Below are 8,541 nucleotides of genomic sequence, written 5' to 3'. Positions count from 1 at the left end.
TCTTCTTCTTCCATGACAGGGTTTCTCTTTATAGCCCTGGCTGTCCTGGAACTTACTCTGTAGACCAGACTGGCCTTGAACTCAGAAGTCTGCCTGTCCCCACCTCCCAAGTGCTGGGATTAAAGGCATGTACCACCACTGACTGGCAAATGACAGTTCAGACAGCTGGGAGCCATCAAGCAGTAGCTGGGATTTAAACTGGGGACCTTCAGATTCACAGTCAGTGATCTGGTGTGGATGAGGAGAAAGAGAAACACTTGTCCATTGTTGGTGGGATTGCAAGCTGGTTGTCAGTTTAGTGGTTCCTTAGAAAATTGGACCTGAGGACCCCAGCTATACCACTCCTGGGATATACCAGAAGATGCTCCAACATCTAATAAGGACACATGCTCCACTATGTTCATAGTTGCCTTATTTATAATAGCTAGAAGCTGGAAAGAACCCAGATGTCCTTCAACAGAGAAATGGATATAGAAAATGTGGTACATCTACACAATGGAATAGTACTCAGCTATTAAAAACAATGAATTCATGAAATATTTAGGCAAATGGATGGAACTAGAAAATATCATCCTGAGTGAGGTAACCCAATCACAAAAGAACTCACCTGGTATACATTCACTGATAAGTGGATACTAGGCCAGAAGCTTGGAATACCCCCGATACAATTCACAGACCAAATGGGCCTCAAGAAGAAAGGAGACCAAAGTATTGATAGTTCGGTGCTTCTTAGAAGGGGGCACAAAATACCTAGGGGAGGAGATACAGAGACAAAGTATGGAGCAGAGACTGAAGGAAAGGCCATCCAGAGACTGCCCCACCTGGGGATCCATCCCATATACAGTCACCAAACTCAGACACTACTGTGGATGCCAACAAGTGCTTGCTGACAGGAGTCTGAAATAGCTGTCTCCTGAGAGGCTCTGCCAGTGCCTGACAAATACAGAAGTGGATGCTCTCAGCCAACCATTGGACTGAGCACAAAGTCCTCAATGGAAGAGCTAGAAAAAGAACCAAAGGAGCTGAAGGAACTTGCAGCCCCAAAGGAGGAACAACAATTTGAACCAACCAGTAGCCCCAGAGCTCCCAGGGACTAAAATGCCAACCAAAGAGTAAACATGGAAGGACCCATGGCTCCAGCTGCATATGTAGCAAAGGATGGCCTTTTTGGATATCAGTGGGAGAAGAGGCCATTGGTCCTGAGAAGGCTCAATGCCCCAGTGTAGGGGAATGCCAGGACAGGGGAGAGGGAGTGGGTAGCTTGGTGAGCAGGGGGAGGGGGAATGGGATGGGGGGTGGTTCCCGAAGAGGGTATCCATTTGAAATGTAAATAAGGAAAATATCTTAAAAAAAAAAACTCTCTCTTTTAACATATTGTAAGCCTTTAGGCAGGTAAACAATCATTAAAAACATTTAGAGTTGAAGTTAACATAGGCTTGCCTTAGAAGCTTGTTTGTCTACGTGTGGATATATTTTCAAAGAGGCAGTAGTGCTATAAAAAAACTTTAAAATGCTTATATTTATACAAAACATATCTAAAAACACAGAGCAAAATTACCTTCTAAGTCTTTGAATAAAGAGCTCAGTATTTCAGAGGAGGCTGTTTATTCAATAGGAAGAAAATTCATCTTGGATTATGAGTGATCAACTTCTATCAGACCTAATTTATATCCTCAAACAATAAGGACCATGGTACAAAAATAGAATTGAGACAAGGATCAACTAGTTAAAATTTTAGCTGGAACTGTACAGTTATATACATAACTGCATGTACAATACATGCATAATTATACATAAAGGAGGTTTTTTACAAGCAAGGTTTTGAACATTATTTGTTAGAATTATATCTCCTATAATCTACAGAGTGAACAAATTAAACAATGTAGTCCAGCATTAATTAGTCCTTACATTTAACAGCTTTATATTAAAAATTTTTTTTTGTTTTTTTTCAAGACAGGGTTTCTCTGTATAGCCCAGGCTGTCCTGGAACTCAGAAATCTGCCTGCCTCTGCCTCCCAAGTGCTGGGTTTAAAGGCGTGCGCTACACCGCCCTGCTTATTAAGAATATTTAAAAATGAAATCATATGATTTTTTTTATGGTATCTGTTGTGGGGTATCTATCAGAGAAAAACTACTCAGACATGGGTTTTTTGCCAATAGAAAATCTTTCTTAGCTATTTGGCAACTACACTGGATGTTTGGGATGTCAAGGTGAACTTTAAAGAAAAAAGAAAAAAAAAATCATGGCTTGACATACTTCAGTGAACACTAACAGCCAGAAGCAAAACACCAGAGGCCAAAGGGCAAGGCTAGTACATTTAGAGACTTTCCCAGAACTGTGGACTTTGATAGATTAGGTCCTAGTTTCCATCTTGGTAGGCAGTGCTGTCTACTTGTTGAGTTTTACAGCCTGAATGGCACTTCCATCATGGAGTCAGTTGTGCTAAGTTCTGGGAGCCTATTACATTTCCCACTGGTCTTTGTAAATGAGTCAAACTGTGTACTCCCCCCACTTTCAAGAGTTGTAGTTGGTTCTAAGACCATTAATTTTACTGAACTGATAAATAACTGGCTGTATCGTTTAAGGTAGAGGGCCCTGCTGTTAATGGTGACAGAATGAGAAGTAAAGGCCTAGTCAGGGCTGATAGTAGAGTAATTAGCCAGTAGGACCAAGAGAACAGAGACTGGACTGGTAGCAATTGTCTGATTTGCCTCTTTGTGTTTTTGAGGTTTCCCCCATCATGATCTTCTTTAATTACTGCTGAATAATTACCATAGAAACAACCAAAGCCACACATAATTCCTCCTTATCTTATGAAAAGTCAGTCTAAGCCTTTCCAGTTTTAGAGGACCATTTCTGTAAGGGAATCTCTTGTTTTAATTCAGAAGTGGAAACTTTTAATACCTCTATGTTCTGACCAATCTGTCAGGCTAACTTTATAAAATATTTATCTCCACAATAGAGACTGATGTGTCTGTGGCTATTGAGCTGGCTCTGACCATAAATGGGAGGAGGACAGGTGTGGGATGCAAAACACACCAAGAAGTTTGCTAAGCTAGAGCAGGTTGAGTCCCGGAGACTTGGTAAGCACACACCTGAGACTTAGGTGATTCCCAGCTCCCTGCCAGACTCCTGACTTGGAACATGTGCCATACTTCTCACATAGAAGAAACGTGTTCTATGCTCATGCAGGCTCAAGACAGAGGTCTGCATGCTAATGATGTACCTAGAGACCTGGAAGCCTTAGCCCATAATCTTTCCTTTCCAGACATTCCTCCCTACAAAAGGTATTTAATCTCAGGCCTACCTCGAGAAGTAGAGCATGGTTTTACAAGTTCATTTTCTGCCGTGACCAATAAACTTTTTAAAACCATGGGCTGCTCTTTTCATCAAAATCTGTCTTGAGGAGCCATAAAGAAGGTCTTCACCTACAGGGCCACAGCCTTATCTCCTGTGGGAGGCCTCTGTGTACTCCCAGCCACAACAGCCGCTAAGCCTGCATCTGGCAAGTTAAGGACAATCACTCTGGGATGGGAAAAACCAGAGCCCCTCATTTTCCCCTGGCTCTGGGCTAGCTACTGTCCCCAGCCCATGGGCCCAGACTCCGTTCTCTGTTCCTCCAAGACACCCAACAGCTCCGTGTCTAAGAGTTTGAGAACCCCATAGTCTCAGCTCATTGCAGGCTGTGGCTTTCCCACATCTTGGATTGCAATTTCTCACCCCTGGGGTGATGCTTCTGTGCTTCCCTACAGCCCAGCACCCAACCCAGTGGTAGTGTAGGATAAGCTCAGTCAAATTCACCATGTTCCACTTCCCCAAGTGGCGCTGCCCTGTGGCAGAGCAGTTGTGGACCTACAACTCTACATATAGGAACAGCTTCATTTTTTTCCTTCTTTCCCTTTATATTGGTATACTTGATGCAGAATGTGTACTAAGTCACATAGAAGGGGTTTCTCAGTTTGAGAAGTATCAGAAGAGGCACAATTAGTCAAACCATTAGCATGTGCTCACCAAGTAGTCCTAAAAACCTGGTAGTATTGCTATTGTCTAGATGAGTTAACCCATGAGGCAGAATAGGAGGCACCAGAATAAAGGGAAATGCCTAGGATAAAGGTTTGAGATATCTGACAAGTTTTAGCCCCTTGTAAGTCCTCTAACATTAATTTGGGCTGCCCTTAGTCATGATTTTTGTTAGTCAATTGGCTGACAGTCTGCTTAGTTCCTACTCCTATGTCATATGGGTGCTGAGTAAGCATGACCAGCAATTCTGGCTGATTTCTGGCTGGGAATGATGAACTAAGTGGTGGGCCTTGTCAAGAGTGGAAAATAGGGATGGGGATTCCTCAGCTTCTCAGACAGCAGGAAGTGGGATTCTGCCCCCGGGTGTGTTCAGGAAGCCTCTGTTTTACATCCCTGACTTTTGCAATGAAAACACACTTCTTCCTGGCAAATAGGGGTCCAGCCACAGGGCATGCATGGAATTATAAACTCTGCATTTCTATCTGAAGAGATAAACTTCGGTCTTTTTCCTTTTTCAGTTCAACCAGACTGTTAGAGTGGGCATCCAATAAGCAAAGGTCATGATGGAATATAGGTTTCTGGTCCTTAGCCACATTAGTTATCACCTCACCTGTATCTGACTTAAATCTCAAGTCCATGCCTGAGGGAAGTAAGGGGGTGAACCTTGACCCTGTATTCATACCAAACACAAGACTCAGGAGTACGTAGAGAGGCAAGGAGTGGAAGGACTTGGGGCATGATGAAACCTTAATGGGTCCACAGTCTGCGAGATAGTGCATTTAGCATTGTCATCAATGACTTCCACTTTCTTGGCTTGGGTGTAGTTGATTCATGCTATAATGCCATCTACCTTCGTAACTGTAAGAGTAGAGAGAATCACCTTTTCACATTGGTTTTAGTGTCCCTTGGCTACCCTCTTGACTCAGAGGTATCATCAGACTTTAACAAGGAAAAACTGGTGGTGGACTTGGAGGTCAGCTGGGTCTCTTGGATCATCTGGTGAATAGCCTTTATGGAGGACTGGAGGGCATGTAGTGACTTGAGAAAGGAATGGTTATAGAGTTTTGCCTATTGCTGCTCTCTAAGCCAAGGAAGCAGTGGAGGAGGTCTCCCAATCATAATCTCATGAGGGCATAAGTCCCCCTATATATGGAGTACAGCAGACTGAAGTGAAGCAAAGGCAAGAGGTCTATCTACCTCATGCTGGACTTTATTTTCTTAAAGATGTATTTATTTATTTCATGTATATGAGTGCTCTATCTGCATGTATACCTGCATGCCAGAAGAATGCATTGGATCCCATTATGAGCCAACATGTGCTGTGAACCATCATGTACTTGCTGGGAATTGAACCAAGAACCTCTGGAACAGCAACTGCCCAGTCCCATTTGCTGGACTCTAATGAGAATTTTGTTAGAGATTTTTGTTTGTTTGTTTGTTTGTTTTTTAAGCCTATGTTCTGTTTAATTTTTCCCAGAACAATGAAGTTGAGAGGTTTGGCTATGAAAGGCCATTGTTGGATGCCATTGCTAGGGTGAGGCCAAATCAGGGGACCAGTTTCTTGAAGAGCTTTTTAACTACTAGTTGAACAATTTTAGTTCAGAGGGAGAAAGCTGGAAAAGTTATCTATAAAACCTAGCAAGTACTTGTATCCTCCTCTAATAGACCAGGCCTTGGTAATTCAGTTGTTTTGACTCCTTCCTGGACAAGGGCTCTCTGTTTTGGACTTGAGCACAAATTTGGCATCTGGTTGAGACATTCTAAACTAGGCTGTAAGCCTCAAACGCCTTTTATTTAGTCTTAGTCCAGATTAGGGTCCCAGTGCCCTCTATTTGTACTGGTGTACACTGCATTACTATTTCCACAAACTCTTATATCCACAGGCAGCAATACCTAACTATGCCTAGGAATTCTCAGTTCCCTTATATGTGTCTTCCTGAGCCAATAAGATTCCCTTTGACCTAAGAATAGGGTGTGTTCTGTTGGGTTTCCCTAAGAGGAACACATGTTGAGTTTATTATCAGGGGCTCATAAAATGTCTTCAGTTAAAGGCTTGGCAAGATGGCAATAAACAGAAGAGGCCACAGAAATGCACAGATTTGGTTACTTGAGGAGGAGTGCTGGGAGACAAAGGTCAACTGGTAATAAATTTCATAGGTAACCCTCCCCCCCAAAAAAAAAAACCACCACCAAAAAAAAAAAACCACCACCAAAAAAAAAAACAAAAACCCAACCCAACCCAAACCAAAGAAACAAACAACAAAAAAACCAAGACAAACCAAAAAAACTAAACAGAGACCAAAATGCCTACAGAGAGTGAGCAAACATGGAACACAAGATGAACAGCCTCAATCGGAAATGCCCCTAGAGTTCTGAGAGCAAGTGAAGTACCAGCAAAAAACAACCAAATGTCTAGACCAAAATGCCTTCAGTGCAAACAAACAGAATATACCTTAAAACACTCTGAAAGCAAACCCAAGCCAGAAAGTTTTCTAACAAATAGGATCCTTAAATAGCCAGCTCAGAATAAATAAATGGAACAGAAACTAAACCAAAGTAGGTCTGAGAGGGTCCTAGAAGGAGCTCACCACACTCTACCTGAGCAAATAATGCCACATGTCTTGGACCCAATGGATCCATGCCGGCACCTCTCCTCTCCACGAGTGACCCTCTGGTGCAAAGTGAGTTATTCTTGGAACATCCTATTGTGGCACAAGGGTCAATATAAGACCTACAAACTCTCATTTCTAACAAAATAAGAGATAATTTACTCTGGAGTCAAATATGAATGACCATGATTTAGGAACATAGATTTAGACTACCCTACACCAATGTGCAAGTCATGTCAAGGAGCTCTTATAGTAACAAAATAAATAGTTATAAATTAAGACCTTTTCAAAAGCATTGGTGGAAAACATCAGAGATCTGGGGTACAAACAACTGGAGAAATCTCAGTTAAAGGCCTCACATGTATAGAAATAAGGCATAAGATGTCACCAGTAGCCTTCCTCTTCTTGTCTTGGAGCTGGGTCATGACTCAGGTCTCATTTGGGTTCCAGTCATCTGTATGCCTTCTTTAATAAATTACTTTCCTGTAACTATTCATATGTTTCTTTGCAACTCATTGTAAAGAGGCATAAGGACCTGGCAACCCCAGGAACCAGCTATACTCCAGGCTCAAATCCATGCCTATGACATTTAGGTGAGACAGACAGGAGAAAGGCAAACATGCAATATGTCTGAACTTTTCTTTCTCATAGAATGGGCTCCAAGTGATTTCATCTTTCCTTGAGCACTTGGAAATTAGGTGTAGATTTCTAAATGTTGATTATGGCCTAAGGAAATCACATCCAGTATCTCTCTTTTCTTTCCTTTACCAGACTTGCAGCATCCCATGGCTAGGAGGAGAGTGTGTGTCAGGACCCTCTGAGAAACGCAAGCAAGATAAGGAAGCAGCTGCTGGGCAACTGCCTACATTTAATCTGTGATATGCAGAAATCCCAAGGGAACTCATGTCCTTACAGTCGAGGGACTCATGCTATTGCAGAGCTGCCCTTACCACAGGCAGAGAACAATCACATGACTAGCCAAGAAGACAGTGCCACAAAACTGCCTAACTTCCTTGGTGCTATTGAGACCTCAGAGGCACACTGTATTGTGACTGTGGGATGCATTCACACATTCCTATCCTCCTGTCTGAAGTTCTTTCTTCTTTTCATTATTCAACCCAGATGTCTGCCAGGATCTGCCAGGATCACAATAAAAGGAAACTTTGATGGGAAACCAACATGAGAAGTATAGTGGTCTTCTCTGCCCACTCTTCATACTCAAGAAAGCGTCTCCAGAACCTCCTCCCTCTGCAGAAAGTTTTTGGGGTGGGAGAAGAAGAAAGGTTGTAAACAAATGCTGCCCTCATTCCCCGAAAGTCTCAGTGCCCCTAGCTGTAAATGTTGATATTGTCCAGTGCCTCTAAGCTTACATTTTTTTTTCTACAGGGACAATCATGAGGGAGACAGAACTTAGGGCCCCATTTTAATGGAACTAAAGATTAAAGTATGAGACATGAGCAATGGTACATCCTGAGATCAAAAAGCCAGAGGGTGCACTGTCTGGTATTCCCTGTCTGAAGTCTAAGGATACAAATGATTCAAGTTAGACTAAAGCAAGAGGGTCTTCCCCTCCTCAAGGCTTGTATTTAAATGCATATTATATTTGATTCTGCTCTATTATATCCTAAATTCTCTCATCTCCCTCTCTGTTTACTGTAGGCAGTCCTTTAACTATGAATATGGAGAAAATTTGCTAGGAATTAGACATTCCCTTGAGAATTACAGCCAAAGAAGAGGTGAGGTGGAAAGGAGCACTTCCTAGACTTTAAACTGGAATGGTGATACAAACAAGTCTTTTCTTCTCTAAAATTGACAGTACAATAGTTAGGCTCTGTGTTTTTTCTCTCTTCTCTTCTCTTCTCTTCTCTTCTCTTCTCTTCTCTTCTCTTCTCTTCTCCTCCCCTCCCCTCC

This window comes from Mastomys coucha, unplaced genomic scaffold (assembly GCF_008632895.1).
Source record: "Mastomys coucha isolate ucsf_1 unplaced genomic scaffold, UCSF_Mcou_1 pScaffold9, whole genome shotgun sequence".
NCBI classification, from domain to species: domain Eukaryota; kingdom Metazoa; phylum Chordata; class Mammalia; order Rodentia; family Muridae; genus Mastomys; species Mastomys coucha.
Note: the sequence above shows the minus strand (reverse complement) of the source record.